Genomic DNA, 26,136 nt, shown 5'->3' on the forward strand with positions numbered 1-26,136 from the left:
AGAGCGAGGGCGGAGCCCCCCTTCGTTGCGTTGATTGCATAGCAAGGCGTGGGTAGCCCCCCTCTATAGGTTCCGGGGTAGCGCCTTGGGAAAAAAAAATTAGACCCTATATTAGGTTGGGCAGACTTACCCATGGTTTTGTGCATGATTTTCGCACATGGTTTTGGACGCGATGGTTTTCGGTCCATGGTATTGGATGCTTCGGCATGTATAAATTTGTATTGTAACATTGAAAGGAACATAATGAAAATCAAGCTGGTAATCCCAATTCTGGGATTCGGGGGAAAATCTCTTTGTATATGTGTTTTATGTGTTGTGCTCTCGCATTGTTTATTTTCTTTTTTTTAGAATTGATATGCAGGTAATTTTTTTACAGGGTTAAAACCTACAATCTAAAGCTCTGCCATTACATGTTAATTCTATCTTGTAGTAGTTTCTTAAGGATTTGAGAGAATAGATAATGGTTTTTGAGTGCTCAAATGAATTTTTAGTCAATATATTGCCTCAAATCCATGATACCAATGTAGAAAATCTAGATATACTTAGCCTCATAGCCAAATTGGAACTTTGTGCTGAGAAATTCAACTCAAATGGCTATTCTCTATAAACTAGATTACTTTGAGCTTCTTTACTTGCCTTGCATTTCAACCGAGGAACTATCTTGTTGTTGGTAGAAAATTTTAACCAACCTACTAGAAATTTCGATTATCTTATAAATGGACAAGTCTTGTTAGACAAATCAGAGATGTCCCTATATAAAATGTTGAAACTCCAAATCTATGAAAAGGATATCACTGATAAGGGTTTAATTGTTGAATTTAGTACCTGGGTTGAAGACAAGAAGTTAATATTTCTACGATTTTTACTTTAAAATATAAATGAAGTGTCAAATGTAGAATTTTCTATATCAACTAAGCTGCTTACACCTTTGTATCAAACTATGAATTCACTTTTGGTCGTTCTTTTGGAATGTACTAACAATTCAAATATGGATGAATTAATGTTTATGTGTCTTAGAGAGATAATGAAAAAATACATCAGGATTAATTTCCGAACTTACCTAGATTGAAGTATATATTTCGACTCCATTACTACTCCCACATTCAATCTCTTTAGACATTTCCCATACTTAATACATCTAATCTTATTCAATTACCTTGAGTATTTTAGCTACGCAAAATTAGTACAAGTGATAAAGGATAAATGGGGAAAATAAAAATAGATTTCTAGGTGGGCCCCTGTATTATACACTGGAAAGATGCTAGAAGTTTCTTCTAAGTATAGAGATCGTTTCTCATTTTACCTTCAAGTTGAATTTCTAAAATGAATGCATGATAGGATATCAAAAGACTTCAAAAGGATCCTATAGTTGACTAAGGAGACCAACATAGGAGATTGTAACCTCTTTGATGAGTACTCCGTCATTAGGTTGTACGATTTTGAGGGAGATCCCCATCATATCCCTAAATTATTAACTACTCAATTATTTTCCTTATAGGTGTTGAGATGAATAATGCATGTTAATGACCTCCACTTTCTTTTTAAGAGTAAAAAGGAAATAATTGTTATACCCTATGAAATATTGTCCTTGACAATTACACATAAGTGTGAATTAGAGATTATTGAAAGAGACTTGATTTCATATGGCTTATAAAAGATAACTTCTTCGAAATATGACCCTAAAAACATAGTATACAGTTTAAGGATGCAATTGGGGTTGCCAATCTATACACATGAGCTAAAACCTAAAATAGGATAGCTAGCTAATGTTGATTTTTCATTTCTAATTGATAAAAATCTAGTTGGTGTATATATATATATATATATATATCTAAGGAAGTTATGACTAAGCTGATGCAAATTAAGGCGAACCCACCTCATGTATTTCAAGAACTAGGACAACTTACTAAGAAGGTGATAGAGATTGTGGATAGTAACTTGCAAGTTGGTTCATTGAATAGGAAAGTAAGTGAAATGAATCATGATGAGATAGAGTGCCTTGTGAAAACAAAGGGTGATGATGATGATGTAGACATGGCATGTGAGAAGGCCAGTGAAGAATTATCCACAAAGGTATAGAGTGTGCTAGAGGAAATACAACCCAAATACTAGAAAGCAATCCATGACAATTACTAATAGTTTTACTGCATAAAAAACTTTTAAAATCGAAAAGAAAAGAGTTGGTGACAATTCCAGGAGAAGCGTGGCTAGGGAAATGACATTATATATAGATCTTAGGTTTTTAGCCTTGTTTAATTTTGATCAAAACAACTTCGCTTTGATTGTTATACATCTATAAGCCAATTTTTCAATAGAATGGATTGGTTCGAGGTATACTTCCATTAGTATCAATTTGACTAAAGTCCTTGACACAAATATGGTGGAGTGGCATAAATAGACAGGTGAGGTAGCGACAAGGAAATCAAATATTTGAAGTTGGTCATGAAAGATCCTCATTTTGAAGTAACAAACTTAATCAAGGTAGCTAAACAAAATCATGATGAAAAAAAATGACGACAAGAAATACAGAAAACCTTGACCATGAGGGAATCCCGATTGAAGGATATGAAGGAAGGATATGATAAATTGGTTAAAGAATATAATGAAAAGGAAAAAGGGTATATCAACAAGTTGGAAGAACAAAAAACTACTATGGAGAATTCCCCTCAATAGGAAACTATAAGGAATTTTAACCTTGATAAAGTAAATCTCTGTGAAATTAAAATCACTGAGTTGGAAAGGAAATTAGAAAATCAACAACAAGAAAGGGAACAATCCAAATAAGAATGGTATTATAAAGTCAATATAAAGGATGAAGTCATTGAGGAATTCGAGTCCATATTGAAAATAAAGGATGAGGAAATTTGGACTCTAAGATATAGAGAACGCCATAGTAGGAAGGACTACTATGATTAAGGCTAAGAACAAGATTTTGAAAATGATAAATGAAAATATCCTTGAAGTAAGACCTTATGTCAACCTCCTACTTGAATGTAAAAGTAATCATATCTAATGCAAATATTAAGATTAAAAATATAATTCATTTAGTTGAAGAAAGATTAAAATAAATAGATCATATCACCAATTATTTGAATTCATTAAAAGAATATAGTATTAAATCTCTAGGATTATCCAGTATAGATGATTGTATTATGTCTATCTCATTAGTCAAGGAAAGGAAAATTCTTATTGAAGACATGAATGATGAGATCTGTAGGGCTATGAAGATTATATTAAATTGAAGATAGAATGGAGCTACATTCAAATATTTGTTATTCCTTCCTTCTTGTTAGATTCAAATTGGACCATAGAAAAAGAGAAGTTTTAGGATTATCTAAGGAAAGCACAAGAATACCTTGGATTTTTTCCTACTACTTGAGAAGAAGTTATCTCTAGACAAATTCTACTAAATTCTCTATTTATATATTTTAATATATTGGCCCTTCTTGACAAATTAATCCAATAGTTGTCCCCTTCTTTCTATCAGCTCAGGGTTGAACTTATTCTTTCTCAAGAAAAACTCCAAAAAGTGCAATTAGTGTCTCCAGTTGATTGGGAGAAGTTTTTGAAGCTCAAGAGGCATCTAAATAAACATGTTGTCCTTATCCCTACTACATAGGGTATTGAGGTGGTTCTTCCTTTACAGTTAGCGATTGAGGAAATTCAAGACTCAGGGGATGAAGAAGAAGCCATCAAAATTTTTCCAAAGCTGAAAAAGAAGAATGTAATGAGTCCTAAAGTATTGACCATTGGTATCTTGACGAAGGAAAATTCAAAATTTGTTATTCAATATTTCAAAAAAAAAAATCAACAATAGTTTATTTCTTTTGTATTGTGCAACATAATTTTACAATTTAAAGACAACGGCTTGAATAGTTATTAAATTCTCTTGTATGTAAATACCTCATTTTCTCATTTGAGGGATCGACTTTGGGATATCGAAACATATGTTATAATGGTTTCATGCACATTTTGTTTAGATCAGATCATTATGATTTTTTTTCTGTTAACATTATGCAATTTTGATAAATAGTATTCTTCTATATTTCTTTATGTTTATTGTATTTTGTCATATTTTGATTTATGCTCATGGTTTATGTAATTAACATGATTGATTTGTGAATCATCATGAAATAACTTCATTCATACTTTTCGAGAAAAACTCCAAAAAGTGCAGTTAGTGTCTCCAGTTGATTGGGATAAGTTTTTGAAGCTCAAGAGGCATCTAAATAAACGTGTTGTCCTTATCCCTACTACATAGGGTATTGAGGTGGTTCTTCCTTTACAGTTAGCGATTGAGGAAATTCAAGACTCAGGGGATGAATAAGAAGCCATCAAAATTTTTCCAAAGCTGAAAAAGAAGGATGTAATGAGTCCTAAAGTATTGACCATTGGTATCTTGACGAAGGAAAATTCAAAATTTGTTATTCAATATTTCAAAAAAAAAAATCAACAATAGTTTATTTCTTTTGTATTGTGCAACATAATTTTACAATTTAAAGACAGCGACTTGAATAGTTATTAAATTCTATTGTATGTAAATACCTCAATTTCTCATTTGAGGGATCGACTTTGGGATATCGAAACATATGTTATAATGGTTTCATGCACATTTTGTTTAGATCAGATCATTATGATTTTTTTTTGTGTTAACATTATCCAATTTTGATAAATAGTATTCTTCTGTATTTCTTTATGTTTATTGTATTTTGTCATATTTCGATTTATGCTCATGGTTTATGTAATAACATGATTGATTTTTGAATCATCGTGAAATCACTTGATTCATCCTTTCTCCTAGATATACACTATATGAAGCAATCAAATTAAGATAGTTAGCTAATCTGTTGCTAGCGGAAATGATTAATGCAAGACATTGATGTTTCAATTACAACAGTTCATGAGAAATAAAATTTAGTATTAGTAATATGTGTTGTGTTCTTTTATATTTTTTATAAACATGTTTTTTTGTTTAATTCATACAGTTATATCTTTGTGTCCATTGACGAATTAATAAATAACATGACTATTGTTATTTTGTTATAGCTATTACTAAATTTATCTGTATTTTGATAGATATATTATTAGAGGATTTTTATATCCAATATATATGTCTTATGTGTTGTGATGGGAAATATACCAATACATGATACTAAGTTTATTTCATTACACTTATTAGGATAAATTATGTATATAAACTTTCTATTTCGTCTCTTTTCTTTACTTTTCTTCATTTTCAGTGATATTATGTGTAATTTCATTTAATTCATGTTAATGTTATTTATCTTCATTGCATACTTTAGTTTTACATCTGATTTATTGATCGAATGTTGCCTATAAGTTTCTTCCATATGAATCTTAGCCATCTAATTATTTTCAACCATTATTTATAACTTTGTCAGATCTATTTTATTCATAGAAGATATACATAAGCTTATAGGGAATACCCCCTGAGGCTAAGGAAGGCATGTCGTTAAACATAAAGTGAAAGGGTCATTTTATCATCATTAAATGGCCTTTAGATTGTTATTTATTGCTAGGAAAATTTGAAAGAAAACACCTTGTATGTCCAAAAAGTATTTTAATCTACTTTTGGTTAGTAGGGGGCTTCAAGTTAAGTATCACTTTAATTTTTTCCCTATCAACCTTGATTCCTTCTTTAAAACCCACATACCCTAGCAATATTCCAATAGGTGTGGCTAACAAACACTTTTTAATAATCGAAGACAGATGAATCTATCTATACCTTTCTAACATGAGTTTGAGTCATTGCGATATATATATATAAAATTTGAGTCATTTCTATATATATATATAAAATGGTGATCTATTTTGATGATGAATGCTTTTACTAAAATTCTAAAATTTCTACACCATTTTTCAACCCAGATTGCATAAATCTATATGCAAAAAAAAATCCTAAGATAAACATTGTTTTTTATTGATCTTATACTATGGGTATATAATTATAACTTGAGAACCCATCTATAAATGAATAAGACACGTGTTGGTTTATAATTTTATTTGCATAAGGGTGTTGGAAATTGGGAATGAATTTCTAATTGTTAATTTATTAAGCTCATGAAAATCAACGCATATTCGTAATTTATTTGGGTCATGCTTATTTGGTTGCACAACCATTGGACTTTCCCATTCTAAATTTTGTATAGAATTGGTTTGTCATTTCTTAATTGGATTGGCTCCTTGTATGAGGTCTATTTTCATCTCCCCATTTAAATTACAAGTCCCTTCAAGTATTTATAATCTCTTGCTAATGCATCATGATATTCTTGAAGAAGGTTGTTAAAAATTTTGGTTTGTTTGTTTCAATAATCTTTTAGTTTGGCCAAATTTTTTTAACCATTATTGGAGATGTCAACTTATTTTATTTTTAATTGAGTGTCCATCCATTTAGGAACCTTTGACTCAATGAGTTTTTGGTCTCCTACTTTCACTTCTTGATCTACAGGTGGAAATTCTATTTTCTCACATCTATCTTCCTACTGTTTAGATATCTTAAATACTGCTCTAATTTGTTTTTAATTATCTATATGATTCTTTTTCCATAAAAAACATTTCCCTAGAATATTGATATTTTCCATGTCGATTTAGGATGTTTCTCTTTCAACTTCTTGTTGGCATGATATATGATTTCATGTCGAATTCAATGGGTATTCGCCTTTCATTTTTCCTTTTCCTATTCATTCTATAAGAGTTCCTTTCTTAATAAAGTCTTTAATTTGTCTACAATTAATTATTTGTCATCAAGATTAAAATCAAAATATTGTATAAAATTGTTCTTTAAATAATTCCAATGGATTGTTTCTCATCAAGCTTCTTCAATTTTATGCCAACTATTAGCTAGACCATTGAGAGTATTACGGGACACATGTGGCAAGAATCTCCCATCTATGTACCCAATTATTTTCCATTCTGCTCCACATTATTGAATATGGGCTACAAGACCAGCTTCTAGATTAAATTGGGGAATGTTGTCCACTGCAGATAATTTCTTCCCTTCGAAACATTAAACAAAATATGTAGTAAGATTTAAACACGTTTGAAGTTACAGGGCATGGGTAACCCACCATATTGTCGCTTATCCTATTAAAGTATAAATAAGGCTTTATATTCTTCCTTATTCACTTATTGATTTAAAAACTTCATCAATGTGCCTTGAATGAGAAATTTGTTCTCTAAATATTAGGGGGTATTGAATTCTTTTTTTAGATCTATTGGAAGCAGTGTCAAATATTTACTTACTTTTATTTCATATAAAATAGGTGCTTATTTCAATATAAAGCATGGTTAGGCTTTCCTTATTGAAATTATTTTAACCATCCAACATTTCTTAGACTCTGATTTGTAGTTTCCAATTTTCCATTCATAAAGCTTGGTATCTGAGTTTTGGCCAGTGGAGAGCAGTGAAACTAAAAGAATATCTCTTGTTGCATTAAGCTCCACATTGTCTTTGCCTTCTTGCATGACTTGGTATAATCATTTTTTTCCACATGATCATTGAATGCTTCAATCCATGGTTTTCCTTCATGGGGATTTAGCGAGATTAAAACACTTATATTATTTCCCTTCAACTTTATTCATTCTCTCTCAAGGGAAATATATAGATTTTATATTCTTACTACATAAGAATTTGACTATAACTACATAAGATGGTATTTCTTTGACTAATTCAATGAATTCAAAATAAAAAAATGTCGATATTCCCATTATTCAAGTTTGAATTTCCTTTAGCATATCGATGGGCTCCAAGAATCTTTAAACTGCTAACCTTAAATACTTGATCATCCTCTGAAGGTTTCGCCTTCCTAATTTTACCTAGGTGTCTCTGGGATGAATATTTACTTGTGATCAAAAGTTGACAACAAATTGAGCTAGCATATGTCCATTTATTTCAAGGTTGACTTGTGGATCAAAATATTCAAAAAATTGCCTTGGTAAAATTATTGTAGGTTTTTACATGGCCTCTGATATTCTTTATATTATATAAGTATACGAAGGAGCTCAACTAGTATACCAATTGATTGTTTTCCTTTTAGCAAAAAATCCTCTATAATATTGCCTTTAGTAAATATTTTATTGCCAACTTGATTTTTAAATAATTTGACTATTTCTTGCATGAGATCATCACAGTATTGTAAATTTGGATATGGATTAAGGAATTTTGATAGTCAAATTATCTAGTGTTTTGCATTGTTTTCTTGTCCCGTTGTCGATCTTGTAATGACATGCAAGTTTTTAAAATTTAAGACTTCTCGTTGAGGACTAGAGTGGAGAAAATTAACAGCTCTTTTTATTCATTTTTTTTTTAGAATTTTGGGGAAATCCTCCAAGAAGTTATCGCCAAATAAATATATATTATAGACGTGTAGGTCATTTTTATATTTTAATGGATAGTCGGGTCCAATATTCCCCTCCTACCAACATGAATGGTAGTATACTTATCCTCAACCATGACCTCAGACTCATTCAATTATTCCATTAAATCCATCATAATTATTTCCTTTTCCAAAATGTCTATGGCCTTAATAGCCATTTCCTCTTTCTTAATATATACTTCCTCTTCCTAATTGGGTTTTTGGGTCACCTAACTAGTTGAATGACCATGTATGATAAATGGTGTGGTAATTAAGCTTATTTAGATCATTTAATTGGAATTTGTGATTAAAGTGGGTAGCGTCCTCACATATAGAACACTACTTTGGCTTCACATTCTTTAAATTATATTGGAAATCTCTTGTGGTGTGATTTGGCTCAACTTGGAAATTTTCACATTATGTATCTGATTGTACTCATTGAACATCCTATTTGATGTGATCCATGAATTTGCAATTATATTTAGTGTGCCCCTCACATCAAAAAATGGTGCACCATATTTCATTCCATCACTACTATAGCCTATTTTATCCATATTCAGTCAGTTGCAGGAGCCTCTAACATGTTGATATTGATGCATAGCTTGTACCCTTGATTTTTACCATTTTATAGAAATTTCACTAGTTTGCCATTTATATCCTATGCTACCCCCATTATTCAAAGTGTACAACCTGGGCCATTGGTGCGGATTAGCCCTTTACAACCAATCACAATTTTTAGCCTTCTAGATTTTATCATTCCTTAGGAGATCATCTGAATTAAGTTTCTAATGATTTGGCTATGGGTGAATTATGTTAGGATTTTACTAACTTTACTTGCCAGTAGGTGTTTGGATACATATTCACTGAGATGGACAAAGGCCTATATAAACTAGTCATGTCAAGGGGAAAAGGACCTAAAGAGTCCGATATAATGTGAGAGCTCTACTAATTTGTGAGGTTATCCTTCTTAGAGTGTGTTCATTGCGACAAACACCCTCAAATTATTTTCAGTACTTGACTTTTGGAGCCTACTTTGGATCTTGCAATCGATCGTTCCATAGCCACTTCTTTGTCAGTTGATGCTTTGGTAAGACTTCGAGCATGATTTTGGATCGTAAGTGCACTTGGTCACACATGCTTAGTCCATAACACATTCATGAAATAATTCCTTCACACAAGCTTGAATAGGCGTGGCACAGTACACTAAGATAGTGCTTGTGCAATGTTCAACCTATGTTGACAATTAGTGCGTATGCCCTTGACATTTCCTCACTTTGTTTTCCATCGTACTTATTTTTAGTGAGTTTCTTCAACTATCTCCTTTTGCACACTTTCATATTTGCAAGTGTCATTTTCATGCTTACGACTATCATTTTTTCTTGCGTTCACTTTAACTTGTGTTGTTTTCATGTTATATTCACTCTAGAATTTGTCATTTTAATTTTCGTTTGCATTTCACAAGTTTTGTTCACACTTTTCTCTTCATATAGTAAATGTCTTATTTTCCAATGTGGATTGTCATACAATTCATGAGTGTATATTACTATGTAATAATCGTTCACACTCATTTCCAAAGTCATAAGCATTGTCGCACAAGTGTCATCACGGTCGTAGAAAAGTGTATCTATAATGTCGCACTTTTCATGATTCATTGCAGAGTTGTTACACTGAGGGAGGTATGTTATTCATGTGTCCTAGGTGATCTATGTTGTTGTGTCCTCAATTGTTTTAAGAGTGTGATCACAATCAAGTCATATCACTGTTCACATCAACTTCATCGATCCCACACTTAGCTAAATTTGGAAAAAAATTTGACCAAGCAACTTAGCCTCATCGTCCCTCCTCAATTATGGATTGCGTAGTATTGACCCTCAAGCTACAACCCTACCTCTTAACACTATGCAATCTGTAGTTCCTACTTCCCAGTACTGCGCTCTGCACAGTCTCAATGCTCAATCTTGGACCTTAACCTCCAAAACTGCGCAATCATTCCTTCCAGCTAGGCCTAAAATGTGCATTCTGCAGTCTCAATACTTAAGCCTCAGCCTTGAGCTCCTAAACTATGCAGTTGCAGAATCACCTAATCACCCTGCCTCCGAAAACTATGTAGTGGGAAAACTCAAGGGTTAAGCCTCTAGCTTGAGTTCCTGAGGCCCTCAACTGCGTAGTTCCTCTGCCAATGCCTCCAAAATTGTGCATTGCATAGTTTCAAGACTCAAGCCTCCAAATTGAGTCCTTGATTCCCTCAATTACATAATGCCTTTGCCTATTTCCTCCTAGAAATATGCAGTGGGAATATTCAAGCCTCAAGCCCTATCCTTGAACTCTTAAGCCCCCGACTTGTGCAATCTCTTGAACCTGGCCATCTTGAACTACACTTTGCACAATCTCAACCCTTAGTCTCGAACTTTGGCCTCTAGAACTGCACAATCCCTTAGCCATTCACTCAACCAATCATGAGTTCCAACCCTAGAAGGTGAGTTCATCAAATATGTTAGGTTATGGGTTTTTTGGATTGATTTCGGCTTGCCATGAATGGTCTTCAGTTGAAGGTATTTTATCTTATCATGATAGGATGATGAGGGAGGAAAAGGAGAAGGGGACCATGCTAGAAGTCATATATGGAGCTAAAGATATAAGATGATCATCAAGAAAGAAGATGAAGGAACACTAGATTACAACAAGAATATCAAAGATTAGGACCACATGAAGAATCCATCTGATTCACAACCCTTTGGAGGGTGGATGTGAAGAACAAAGCACATCTCTTATTGAAGACAAAGCAGCAGCAGAAAGTGGTTTGATAGTGCCATGTCATCATGCAATCCATGTCATCAATTTCATGTCACGTCATGAGTCGTCATATGCCACATCATTATTGTGGACTATGTAATTTACTCTTTGGAAATGTATTGTAAAGTGGAAGTCCAAAGGACATGTACAAAATATGAAGAGTCACGTAAAGTTGAAAAGTGATAGGAAGTTAAACAATCATGAGGGTAGTCAAAGAGTCACAAGGGAGCTTAAACATCACCCCATTGGTTATATATAAACCCCCATTGTATGAGAAAATGAATTTTAACCATGGATTCTCCCATAAGGCATTAGAGAGACAGAGTTAGTACTTTTGGGGAGAAATTCGTGGCTCCAATGCTGCATTATTAAAGCTAGTGATGTTGGTTGTATTAATGTATCTTGGGAACTTTAATTAATACTTGAAGCCTGATGGGCGACACGTTTTCATGCATGGATTGTGAATATTTTTAAGATTGTTCTATGAATTTTTAAGACTCATGTTTTCTTTCACCTATACTAAAATAGTTGAACTATTTCATTTATTTTAGTGCTTATATAATTGAATATGTGTTGTAATAGTTGTAACAATTCTCATATCTTTGTGGACTATTATGTTTGATGTTAGGAGGTTATATTTTCACTCATGTGCACCTCTACTAGGGTGGTACTAATACCCCTCTCTTAGACTCTCACCTTTCCTCCCTTCACAGTAGAATAACCTAGATACACCTACAACCAAACATTCAACAGGCACACTTACTTGATTTTCACAAAGGCACAGATACGCTTCTCTCTCTTATCGATAGTTAAAGCCAAGAAAAATCTATAAGAAAACATTGCAATAGAGCCAGTAATTTGGATGGGACTTCTATTCCAAACAATTTGAATTCTTATTGGGAATTCACATTGAGGAGACCCCCTTGATTGACAAATTTCTAGCACCATCAACATAGAGGTGGAGATGAGATAGCAAGCTAGAGTGGAGGACTTATTGCTGAAGGTATACCATTATACTTGTATCCATTTGATTCATTAATTAAAGTATATTACTTCCCTCGTCTACATTATATGTTTATGTTCATTTTTAATTCATGCTAATCCACCCTCTATGGAAGGAAAATTTATCTTGGTTTGTTGGGATTTTGTGTAGGACTTTGGGATTGGGATTGCTAGGAGCAAGATATTCAAGAAGAAGTGGGTTATCTAATCAAGGCTCCAAATCCAAAATCCATCACCAACCTACAAGGGTTTAGGTGCACTCCCTCAAGCCATTTTCTCGATATTTGATGAGTTAATGTAATTAAAATTGATGGTTTTCATTGATCTTTTCACACACATATGTTTTGTGACTCTTGGCCAAGGCTTATGAAGAAGTAACTCCTTGTGACTGTGTAATTTCAGTTACAATAAAGTTGGAAACTTCATTGATGATTCTACCCTAATCTTGTCAATCTCCTATTTTTCTTGTTATTTTGGTTTTCTATTGGCCTATGAGTCTTCTTTGTTGTTTCTTGACCTAATATGGGTCTATTCCAGTCTTTCGGGCTTAATATTTGATTAGATCTAGCTTAAATTCAAGTTCTAAAGTCATATTATTTGGCCGTTGTTGGTTTTAAGTTCATTAAAAAGTCCATTTGACAATTTTTGTCTATGAGTTCATTAGAGAGTGCTAGATGGATGTTTTGTTGGTTTCTCATTATTAATCTTTGACAATGTCATGGTTTGGCCACTGTTTAACTAATGTCGAACCTCTTAATTTAGTTTTTTTAAGGTTTTTCCCTTAGATATTACTTTCAATTTTTAGATATATTTTTCTTTTGAGTGTTAGTTTAGACCTATCTTGAATCTGCATTAGAACATCTATTTTGAGTTAGATCTTATCATTTTTTCAATTTTGGTGTCTTCATCGAAGTGGTATGACCTTGATTTTTCTTTATTTGAGTGGAAATTTTGTCTTTTATTTGTTCTAGTTACGCAAATATAGGTCTGAGAGGTGTAGTTGGGAATTTTAGGTCTATTCACTTCATTAGATTTGGAGATTTTTCTTTTTCTTCCTTACTTCTCTTTTCTTATCCTTGAATTAGGGTTTCGTTTTCTTACCATTGTAGATCATTGTTGCTACTTGATTTTGTTGTCCATTGAACTATAGCCTTGAAACTTTATTTTCACTTACTTTTCTATTTCTTAGTATGTGATAAACTGTTGTTGGGTGATCTTTTTGTTTGAAAATCCAAGTTTGAGATTTTTGGTGCTTGGTATTCTTGATTGGTTTTTCTTTGATCTCTTTTATCTGTTTTCTTGAATTGTTGTTGGGGTCAATCTGTGTTATAAATTTAGCACATTTTAGAGAATGAAAGTTGAGATTATGAGAGGTTGTTGTTTTCATTATAAAAGTAAAGGACTCTCTTCCCTTATGTAGCTATCATTCATCGAACAAAAAGGAAAAAAAAATCATTTACATATAGCTTACATTAGGGTTGTGTCTTGAGAGTTTACACACCATATCATTTGCACATCACTTCCCTTTGAGTAAATAAAAACCATAAGATTAAAGCATAACAAAATTGATTTAAGGCTTTTGATTTTATCTAGCACCACACCAATAGTAGCTTAGGCTACGGTGTTGGATTAGGGGAGTGAGGTCAGATCTACAAGATGACAAAAAAAACCTAGCATCTTGTGATAAGGAGAGAAAATCCATTTGCAATGGCATGTTTCTTGGGAGGTCATTCTCACACAAGGGTCAATCATGAGGTCATATTAGGGCTAGTGGAGTTATAAACCCTACTTCATTTGGTATTGGTGGCATTGATCTACATGTATTACGTAGGGACTCAATTGGGAGGATTATAAATCAATTTTGTGTCAAGTCTAAAAGGGCCTTAAGTAGGTTGTAAGCATAACTATCCCAATCACATTTTCATTGTCAACTTGGGCCCTAATAAAGCAAGCTCTGGAAGTAGGAAGATCCTTTTCTCTCTCTCCATTTATGTGTTCTTGAATTTTTATATTTTCTGGTGCATGTTTTTGGTCTAAGTCTAGTTGGACATAAGGTGTCTTAATTAATTTAATTTTTTAATAAAAATATATTCATCATGGATGAAAAAAATATCTAAAGTTCTCACATACTTTTAAAAAATTATCTCGAAGAGGAAGGTACACCACCTTGAAGACATAATATAACTCCAGAAACTTAGGGTTTAGATTATACTCAGGTTGAGGAGGATAATATTGGTCTTGGGGAGTCAGGGGATATTTTGTTACTATTGAAGTGGTTGGTGAGATTTTATTACGAAACTTAAACTCACCTTTGACTGAACCTTTCAGCCCTATTTTAATGCAAATGATACTTTAGAATACTCCTTTTCACAGTTTTCTCATCATTTGTCTAGTGAGAGTAAAACTTCTACTATAGGGGAGATGGGTCCATATTTAACCTCTACATCGATAGTTTTTGTTGCCATGTCATCATTACCACCACTTAGTGTGTCGATATTTATTCCTCCTAAAAAATATCTATCATCTTCATGCGGCATTCCACTAGTCACTCCTATGACCTCTATAAGTTTTTCATCATTGTCTGTGTTTATGTCTTCATCCACCTTTGTGTTTGGAATGTGTGACAACCTTAATCAACCTAAAGGAGCTAGGATATTTTCTCCTAGCTCTTCTAGACATATGGTGAGTTTACCAGTCACTTTACCTAGCATGGCCATACCTACTTCGGGAAATATGCAATGCGGATCGATGTTTTCTTCTAGCTAGGTTGGGGGTAATAATGTTTTTGGCAGTGCACAACAACCTTAGAATAGTTCTATGTTAAGAAGGACACCTTTCTCTAGGGGTTCATTTTACTTTGGAGGGGCTAGTTTACCTGGGTGAACCAACGACATTAGTACCACTATCCTATGAGCTCTAATTCTTATGATGGTGCTTTTTCATAGGAAGGTATTTCCTCTACTGTTGGGTATAATCCCATGAGAAACCATGCTTTTGGGATCCTTTTTTCTCTCGATGAGGTTACCTTATATGAAAACATCTTGATGCAAGCCTAATTGTGTGCTTTCTTTGAAATACCATAGTGCCTAGTCACTCTCTGAATGCGCTTTTCTCATCCCCTTCTCACCATATCTTTATAGGATCATCAATAAATTTATACAAATATTACAATGGGATTATTTGCAAGGGGGATACTCCTATAGGGATTAATGCATGGGTAAATGTGGTGGAAATACCTCAAGGATCTTCCTGATATCCTTGGCAGACAGATTAGATTAGTTGTAGCTGGCACAAAGATATATGCACATATCCATATTAATGAAATGATAATCGAAGTAAGAAGGAAGATTGTTACCTAGGATCTTGGTGTGGGGTTACTGGACAACTCAAATTAGCAGAGTGGAAGACCTCTCTGCTAGCTCCTAGATAAATAGTTTCACATAGACAAGATGAGGCATAATATCACATCATATAACCTTGAAAATCAATACAAGAATACGTAAGGATATCTATCTACACATACCTAATCTACTCATAATCAATAGTGTTGTATAAAAATGTAAACAAATCACAATACCAATGCCATGGAGTAGATAACACAACTGCAAGTATATATTAATGATAGGAAAGAGTGATTACAATGATCAGTTGCATCAAGCTTCCCTTACTCCTCCAGCTTCTCTCTCTCTCTCTCTTCTTAACCTCTTGATGAGCCAATGTCTAATGCAAAGCTTTGACAGTAAATAGGAAATCCTTTCAATACTTTTGACCTCTTCCACAATGCCCCAAGCCTCAAATATATAACATGAGAGGATAACCCTTGCCAAATATTTCATGAATTATTTTGCACAAAAGCTGAGATGTTTCCATGCTTTATCGCTCTTTCCCTTGTTTGTTAGACACTGTTAGGAATAGCAATTCCTCGAACAAGTTGTATCCAGATGTTTCTCTGCTTTATGGGTTGACATATGAGTGAATATAGGTATATTATTCAGTCAACCAGCTCCTTTGACCTCGAGAAACTCACTAAAGTTGACTAATTCTATCCCCAAGGAAACACAGAGAGTTACCCTAGGGACTAACACACTTGTTTCATGGCTAGGAAGCTTTATAAAGCACCTTGTTATTTTCTAGGGAGAGTTAGCTTAGAAAATAGGCTTATGAATTTGGTCAATATTTCAGTCATTTTTCCTTTCTCCTTTGAGCTGATGATGAGGTTATTTTCCTCTATAACAAATTCCCCCTAAAGTGTGAGATGAAAGGCGAATACTATGGTCGAAATATTTTATAACTGTCATGTCTGGAAAAGAGAGAGAGAGGATTGTAGCTTTGGGACTAAGAGAAACTTGATACAACCACATATATATAAAATATAAAATCATGTCCTGAGTCGGGCATTCCAATGTTCAGTGGTTATGTCAAAGTGATTTCTCAAAAAAGAGATATGACGATTGTGTCCATCGATAAGCACAATGTGGAACTTATGTCATAATAGGAGCATTCTGATGAGATATCTCCAAAAAATAATATGGGCAGCTTGGGAGAGGAAACAAGGCAGAGTGATGTAAGCCTCTACCCAAGGCCTTGATCAACAATTCATCTTAACAACATATTGTGATACATGTGAATATAGGCATTGAGGTCGAACATGTACAAAATTGTCTGATTACCAGTCAATAATGAAAACTATTAGCAGACGCGAGGAGTGAATGTTACACAGTAATTTGTGACTCTTCTATCACTCCCCATTCCTGATCCCTGAGAACCCTAGTAGTGACTATTGTGTTATACTTTCACCATGAAACCTATGCTCTTGCATCCCTTGAAGTTTGAAGAAAGAAGTCCCCACTGCCTTCAAAACATTTCCAGAGAATCCTTCATAAAACCCAATTTTTAAGATCAGTGCTCTGTCCCAGTGTCTCACCCGTGCCGATGACAGAAGTTTACACTGTGACCCATGCCAATCAGCGCTACTGTTAGCCCAATACCCACGTTGGTCTACTTTTGGAAAGTTTTTATAAAATGAAATGGAGTTTCACGTCTAGAAACTTCTAGTGGCGATGTGCTGGATGTTCATTTGGTTGGGCAAGGGCCGAGAACTCCATATAAGGATATTTCCCCCTTAAGAGTGGACCTTCCAAAGGAGATAAGACATTCTCCCCCCCTTGAGTGGATCTCATTCTTATCTTCCTCTCCCTATATAAACCACTTCCTCTTACCCTTGTTTGGTTACAATATACAAAACCAGCTGCAAAATGTTGAAATCTTTAGCTTTTGATAGAACAAGATTAATCATAGATGACAAAAGACTAGTCTTTGGTAGCTAAATCATGAGGAGAGAGACTTAGAGCTTGGAATTCATTTCATGTCAAGCTAGAGGAGGAAAAGAGTTTTTAAAATGCGTGTAGCAGGACTTGGATACTGCAAAGGAGATCTCCAACATCAAGGCTTCGGTTCTATTTCTATTTGAAGTTTATTTTAATAGAACTAATGGTTTATTTCCTATATCGGGTGTTATATTACATTTGGTAGCTTAGAACTCCTTGACCTTTTATGCTATCATGTTTGTTGTTGTTTCTTGCATGTTTGTTTCAGGTACTTGAACGGAAGGAACGAAAGGAAGCTGGAGGAAGGAAGCAAGATCACCATCAAGTGGATTAGCGTTATAAGAGGTAGGCCCTCTTATTCAATTCTAATCTAAGGAAATTTACAATAGATTGTCTTTTTTGTGGCTAAACCCACTTTGTTGGGCTAGAGGGACCATCTCTGTCTGCAGAGAGGATATTCCTACACCACAATTTGGCGACTTCGTTGGGGAACTTACATCTCCTTTTCATCACTCTATTTTGTCTACTTGTGTGCCTAGTTTGTTTATTTATGGTCTTATGGATCTGTATTGCCTGTTTGAAGGCATACAAACACTAGCCCAACCTCCGATGTGTTAATTCTGGCCCTGTGTGAAGTTTTTTTTTTTCTTTGAATCCCTCGATCAATGCTATTTCTGGCCAAATGGTCACGCCGATCAGGCCTACCAGTGCTAATTTTAGCCTAACAGTCATGTCAGTCATGCCGCTCAGTGCTACTTTTGGCTCAAAAGCCATACTGGTCTCTGAGTTAAGAAAAAAATCAGATTTTTTTTTTCCCATTCCAGTGCCAATGTGTCTTGATCCTCAGACTCTCTTCTTCCACCCATAAGTGACTAGAATGCTTTTTTTGTTGGTTTTGATTGATTGATTGGCTTGAAGTTTCATTGCTTTATTTTTTGAGTTTTTTTATGGTTTCTATGACCCTAGGGAATCTAGGTCAAATACCATTGATTTGTTTGTTTACTCATTGTGTTAAGTTTACGATTTGTTGCTTCATTTAATCCATCTTTTAGTCACAACATCTTCATTGATTCATTTTCAATTGAATGAGTGAAAGAGTCTCGTTTGCTCTCTTATTTTGAGTGTCTCTTTTCTCTTTTTGAGCATAGATTGCATTGTTTGGTTTGTCGATTGAAGCATTTATGTGTTTGGTTTATTCGATTCAGGGAAGAAGTTTCTTTTAGTTTCATTTATCATTATTTGGATTTGATCGATGCTTGTTTGTTCAGAATTGTGGATTTTTCATTAAAAATGCTCTATGTGAAAGATTCATTTTGCATTTTATGAAAAGAAGAACATAATTCTAGTTTACTTAAGAGAAAATATTGCATTATTAGTGTCATTGAGAAGCAAGAATTGCATCATCATAAGCATCAGAAATTAAATGAAACTTATTTGTTGTTAAGGGAAGATTAAGTGCATTTAGGACATGTATTAGTGAAACATTTCATTCGTTGATTTTTGCATTGATTGTGTGCTCTCTATCCCTCAATTATTGTTAGCCTTCATCGAAGAAATATTTATTTTCTCATACAACTACATATAGGAGTTTTCAGATGACAACAGTAGGGCCTTGGAATTGAAACCTAATTCAAGATCAACCGTTAAAATTTATTCAATTAACCTAAGGAAGCATTGAAACTTAACGCTCACATTTAGTGGTCTAGGCTAGAGATGTGTTCTGGCATCTTTAAACCTAGCAATCATCATTCGCTTTCGCATTAGACAGTGCTAGCACAGACTTGTGCTCCTCGTATCGTCACATATATAAAGGAAGACCCCACTAGGTTTGCAATCCTTTATTCATCGAGAGGTATTCTGCAGTTCACGGTTACCTAGTAATCCCTTTTGCCTAGATTATCCTGAGTAGTCATTTTGGTCTTTTTGACTCTTTAAATTTAAAAGATCATCAAGCACTTGTCCTTTCAAGATCGTTAAACCCAAAAGAAACTAGAGTCACCTTTAATCCTTTTCTCAACTCTTAAAATAGGAAAAGGCAAAGTTTTGTTGCAGTGTCTTAAAATTAACTACCCATGAAATATTCCTGGTTAAAGTTATCTTCCTTAGTGATTATTTAGGGTTGATTCCAATGGCAACATTTCTAGAGTCTACCATCGAAGGATTCCCCTTGGATGGGAATCCTGGTCCTTTTCCTTCTTTTGGGAACACTGGTGCTATTTATATGGCAACGTTGTCCCTCCCTGGGTTAACCATTGGTTTACCTATCTAGTTATTTTTTACCTCGGTGGTACCGAGTGCCCCAACTCATGTCCAGCCATCTCCTTCATTTGAACTAGATCATGTTAATTCTAAGGTTGAACTCTCACCTTCTTCCCCTATTTCTTCACCTTCCTCTTCTACTTCACCTGGTGAAAGTTTGAGATCCAGTAACCAGGAAGCTAAGAAGAAGAAGAAGAAGACAAAGAAGAAGAATCAAAATAAGCGAAAGGCCAACTATGTAGTTGTTTCTCCAAATGCCCCTCTCGTAGACAAACCTTATGATCCTCCATGGAAGGTTAGATTCCCTTGAAAGTTGTGTAAGGGTGGTCATCTCCTTCGAGACTGTTCTGGCATTCCCAGAGTCTTAGAGGTATGGTCTCAAGACCTGAATCGACCATCCCCATCAACCTCTGGAGATCATTTCAATGCTACACCTTTAGCTAATGATGGTAATTAGAAGGGAAAGATTAGATTCCCCTGTAGGTTATGTGAAGGGAAGCACCTTCTTCACCTTTGTCCTCTTATGGATATAGTTTCCAACGTTTTGGAAAACCTTACAAATCCTCAAGCCCAACTCCCTGTTGGATATCAAAGGCTTTCTTCTGACCCTCTCCTAGCTGGTAAAGGGATTGACTCAGATTCATCTCTTTCTCGTCCTGCTCTTCTACAGCATGACTCTCTTTTGTCTATTCCTAACCAACCATTGGTCGAAAAGAGTGTCAACTTGGCTTTGCCTTCAATCATTCACTTTGTTACTGAAGAGAGTGGTGATCATACTGCTAAGGTTCTTCTTGTCTCCTCAAATTATCATGAATCCAAGAGTGACCCTCCCATCCTAGTTGTTCAGGAGAGTCCTTCTCCTTCTCCTGAAGGGCATGGGGGAAATCATATGATACCCCCACCAAGTAGTTATTTCGTTTCTTTTGATTGGAGTCAATTGACTGCATTCCTCCTTCCATCTTATGTGCATCTTCAGATCATAGTACAAGCCTATAATATGGTAGTACATGGCACTATATTAGATGAAGGTGTGTCTATTAGCATCATGTCTTCTACTACTTGGCAAGCTTTGGGTTCCCCACAGCTTGTGCCTGTCACGCAAAATTTGTTGGGTTTCAATGGAGGAACCAGTCAACCCTTATGGATCCTTTGGAATTTCCCTATTACTTTAGGAGGAAAGACTGTCTATATAGATGTGATGGTAGTACAAGGTCCCTTAGATTTCAATCTTCTCCTTGGACACGACTATGTTTATGTCATGGGAACTCTTGTTTCTTCACTTTTCCATGTGGTGTGTTTTCCACACAAAGGGAGAATAGTCACCATTGATCAATTGTTGTTCATTCGTCACCAAGTGCCTCCTATGAAACCATCATCCCCTATTGGTTCTTGTTTGCAAGAAGTACCCTCCCCGCCACAAGTCAATTATATGGCTACCCATTCTATCTACACATCCAATGATGATCATGGAGATGGCATGGTACATTATGTATTGGGAGCATTGGAACCTAATCTGTCATTTGTACCAGTTGACATGTGTTCCTCCCAAAGCATAGTTCTCCCGTCCAGTGACAAACTCTTGGGGGCCATGTTCTCATATGGTCTATGATCAGTGATTATGAGGATAGTTCTTTTTCTATGTCAACCACATTAAAAAATGAAACAACGTGCAAGGATTGTTTTTTCCTGTATCAACCTCGTTAAGAAATGAAACAAATGTACGAGGATAGTTATTTTTTTGTGTCAACCTTGTTAAAAAATGAAACATATGTCTAAGGATAGTTTCTTCCTGTATAAACCTCGTTAAAAAATGAAACAGATGTCCAAGGATAATTTCTTCCTATATCAACCTCGTTAAAAAATGAAATAGATGTCCAAGGTTAGTTCTTTTACTGTGTCAAACTCGTTAAAAAAATGAAACAACTCCCTTTTCCAAATCGAGTCTTTCATTAAGATCTCGTAAAATCCCAGTCGAGTCTTTCCTGTATCTCGAAATTGAACCTTCATTCCATCCTCCTAGCTAAATGAAATGAAGCTTGGGGGGTATGTACCTCAATTTAAATCATTATGTTGGGGGCATGAAACCAAACTCAAGCATAGTTTTTCGTTTCAAGCTTGTGTAAACATGAAACCAAATTCAAGCAAAGTTCCCCATGGTTCAAGCGTGTGTAAAAATGAACCCATGCCTAGTTTACATCTCGTGATTTCCATCTTTAATCAGCTAATTTTTGTAAGATGAGCCTTGGTTGTCTCATTCCATCGCCACCATCTCTTTGGCCAATCATTTGCTTTCACTTAGTTGTTTTACCCTTTCTTGAGGAACCACAATGAGGAGTGGTTTTAATAGACAACCTCTTGACCTCTTATTTTTTTAGCAGTTTCATCATAATCGGAATGAGTTGCTACCCTTTTTACCACTTGTTCCTCCAGGATGATTCACCTTTAAGCTCCTTTCTTACTCATAAAAATTTGAAAACAGTGGCGAGTATTTTCCCTTTTAGACTCGCTAAAGTAAATAAAATCAGAGAGTCTTCTTTAAGCTCTTTTCTGACACTCAAAACATGAAAAGATTACCGAGATCTTGTCGTCTTGAAATCGTTAAAGGCTATGAAACTTCGTTTACCTGGTATATGTTTACCCCTTTTCAGGTTGGGATAAAACTATTTACGAAAAAGGTATACCTTAGTCAAACATGACTAGGAGGTTCTCATGAATATTTTTTTCTACCTTTTCGGGTTCGAGAGACAACTTTACGAAAAGGGACCATTGGAGTTTACTTTTCCCCATCTTTTTAAAACTCTTTAAATATGAAAGTAATTCTAAGTTTCACCTTTGTCAAACTCACTAAAATATTAAACAAGATAGGACTTGTCATTATGACAAGACTGAGCTACTCCTTCCTCGAGCTCGTAAAACTTACTAGGATGGATCCATCTGAAGGATGGAATTATATTACAAGCATATGCTACCCCCATCAAGCTTGTGTAAAAATAACTCGGGTACACACCAGCAATGGTGGGGGGAAGTCAGAAGTATTCATTTGTTGTATTCTTCACTTGAGGCAACATGTCACTCTTGAACATTGAGACTCATCTCCTGTTCGTGTCGGTATTTGGGACACCCTCGCTCTATCACTTGCCTCCATGGGTTTTGGGTTATCCATTTTAAACCTCTCATATGATCTTTGCCATGTCACCATGACCTCTGATCCTAAGATGTCAAATGTTGCCAAAATCTGGAGTCATGTCATCTACATGTTCAAGAGAAGTCCTCCTACCTATACATTATCTGATCATATGTCACCATGTTGGATTACTCTCATTCATTATGTTTCCCATTTTATGTCGATGATGAAGCATTCATTATGATGTTCCTTCGAGATATCACTTCCTCTCGAATTCAACTCATTATTCGGGAAGTTCATATAAAAACTCCTTTCTAGTACCTTAGAGCTTGCATGCTTCAATGGCAAGTTATTCGCACTCGACAATAGGTTCTCATCATTGGCTTTTGATCGAGTGATTTCATAGGTGTTCGACTTTAGTTCCTTATTCAAACTTCGTGAATTGTATTGATAATACCTTGAGAGCCATTGACATTAGGGGTGGTTTCTCTCACACTTGTTAATGGTTCACGTCATTGGCCAGTAATCAAGTGATTTTCTAGCATGTTCAACTTCAACATGTCTATTCACATGTTATAATTTGTACTTTGATCGCGTCATGTTGGATCGCAAGAACCTGGGCTTAGATCACAAAATTCTAGGTTGCGAGGAGTGATAAGTCATTCATGATTATATACATGATTCTTTAGACAGATGACTGTGACCATACCATGGGTCTTTTAATTTTGATCCTTACTATGCGGATGCTGCGCCCATTCTATGGATCTATTTCATATCAGTCAGATGGTTGCGTCCATGCCGCGGATCCATGCACATGATCCTTTCCATAATGGATAGTTGTGCTTATACCATGGATTCATGTATTGTTATATGACTGTCATGTTTATCAGACTTGACTATCAGATTTCAAATATGTACATGTATGTTTTAGTTGCAGGTCTTCCGATGCTGGTATTCCAAGTCCTCACTCCGTCTTAAAGCATTTCAGCCATAGCTCTCAGCTTTGACTTCATGCTTTAGGGGGTATCTGTTACTGAGTAATTTGTGACTCTTTTGTCACTCCCCCGTTCCTAATCCTGGAGAACCCTAGTAGTGACTATTGTGTTATACTTTGACCATCAAACCTATGCTCTTCCATCCCTTGAAGTTTGAAGAAAGAAGTCCCCACTCCCTTCAAAACATTTCCAGAGAATCCTTCATAAAACCCAATTTTTAAGATCAGTGCTCTGTCCCAGTGTCTCACCTGCGCCGATGATATAATTTTAAACTGTGACCCATGCCGATCAGCACTATTATTAGCCCAATACCCACGCTGGTCTACGTTTGGAAAGTTTTTATAAAAGGAAATGGAATTTCACGTCTAGAAACTTCTAGTGGCAATGCGCTGGATGTTCATTTCGTTGGATAAGGGCCGAGAACTCCATATAAGATTCTTTCCCCCTTAAAAGTGGACCTTCCCAAGGAGATAATACCTTCTTGCCCCCTTGAGTGGATCTCATTCTTATCCTCCTCTCCCTCTATAAACCACTTTCTCTTACCTTTTTTTGGTTACAATATACAAAACCAATTGCAAAATGTTGAAATCTTTAGCTTTTGATAGAACAAGATTAGTCTTAGATGACAAAAGACTAGTCTTTGGTAGCTAAAGCATGAGGAGAGAGAGTTACAGCTTGGAAGCCATTTCATGTCAATCTAGAGGAGGAAAAGAGTGCTGAAAAGGCGTGTAGTAGGACTTGGATACCGCAAAGGAGATCTCCAATGCCAAGGCCTCGGTGTATTTCTATTTGAAGTTTATTTTAATACAACTAATGGTTTATTTCCTATATCAGGTGTAATATTACATTTGTAGAAATCCTTGAACTATTAAGTAGATTGAATTTGATTTTATGCTATCAAGTTTGTTGTTTTTTATTGCATGTTTGTTTCAGGTACTTGAATGGAAGGAATGAAAAGAAGTTGGAGCAAGGAAGCAAGATCACCAACAAGTGGATTAGCATTATAAGAGATAGGCCCTCTTATTAAATTCTAATCTAAGGAAATTTACATTAGATTGTCTTGTTTGTGGCTAGACCCACTCTCTTGGGCTAGAAGGACCGTCTATTTCCATAGAGAGGATATTCCTACACCACAGGGCCACCGATAATGATGATGGTCTCCAAGATGCGTAGTACAATATAGTGAGTGTGAATAATGTTTTTGTCATCGAACACTCATAGAATCATTAAACCAGGAGCCAATATTGAAAACCCCTGATCAAACACAAGGTAAGCTACCACTGTCATCTGCAAGTTTCAAGGCGCTAATGTGTTTCTGGATCTGCTTCCTAGATAGAGTGTTGAAGTTGATAAGAAGAGACTTGTCGAAAGGTAGGAAATAATGTGTCCTACATCAGTCAACACGAAACAGGACAAGAATGATTATTTTTTGAAGAATAGTTTGAGCATTGGGTCAAATCGATAAAGGGCATGATGGAAGTATATGTTTGATGGTTTGATGGAGGAAACAAAGGATAAAGGGATCCCTTGAACAATGGAAAGCACAACACAAAAGGTTTTAACAAAGCAGCACTAGACTCATGAACACCAAAGAGTGTTAGGATACATAGATGCAATAACATCGGGGTATATAGGTTAAACTCATAGGATGGTAAGGTTCATTTTAAGAGGTCATCAAAAAGAAGGTTTTGCTAAGGGAGTGCCATGTTCAAGGGAACTACTTTTGTCAAAAAATTCTTTCCAGAATACTGACATAAAGTATTTATGTTGTCAAATTTTCCCCATTTGATTCATTTAATGATTCCAGGTGAGTAAACTCGATGGTCTTTTCATATTTAGAGAGTCTGAAAAGATCGTAAAGAGAAACTCCAAAGGGGGTCCCTTTGCCATAGTTGTTAACCGGGTGCAACAAACGTTTAATAGTATACTTGACATGGTTCCTTTTCCATAAGTTAGTCTATTGAGTCCAAATAAAGTGCTAAACCTATGCTCAATAGATGTTTGCCTCATTTTGTTACAAGTACAATTGGATAGAGTAAACTTGATATTCGTCGTGAAATGTTAATGAGCCACGTGACGACAAACTCAATAGATGTGCATAAAATTTTATCAATTCAAATGAAGAAAACTCAAGGTATCTTTTTCAATTTAATGAGATAGGAAAATGAAGTAAAAGAACTACTCATGCCTTCTTCATACATTTAACGAGCCCAAAGAAGGGAAAAACTCAGGGATTTTTCAATTTAAGAGCGAGAAAGAGT

The sequence above is a fragment of the Pinus tabuliformis genome, chromosome 4_2, assembly GCF_031772625.1.
Source record: "Pinus tabuliformis cultivar Carrire ecotype Pingquan chromosome 4_2, CPIR1, whole genome shotgun sequence".
Classification (NCBI taxonomy): Eukaryota; Viridiplantae; Streptophyta; class Pinopsida; order Pinales; family Pinaceae; genus Pinus; species Pinus tabuliformis.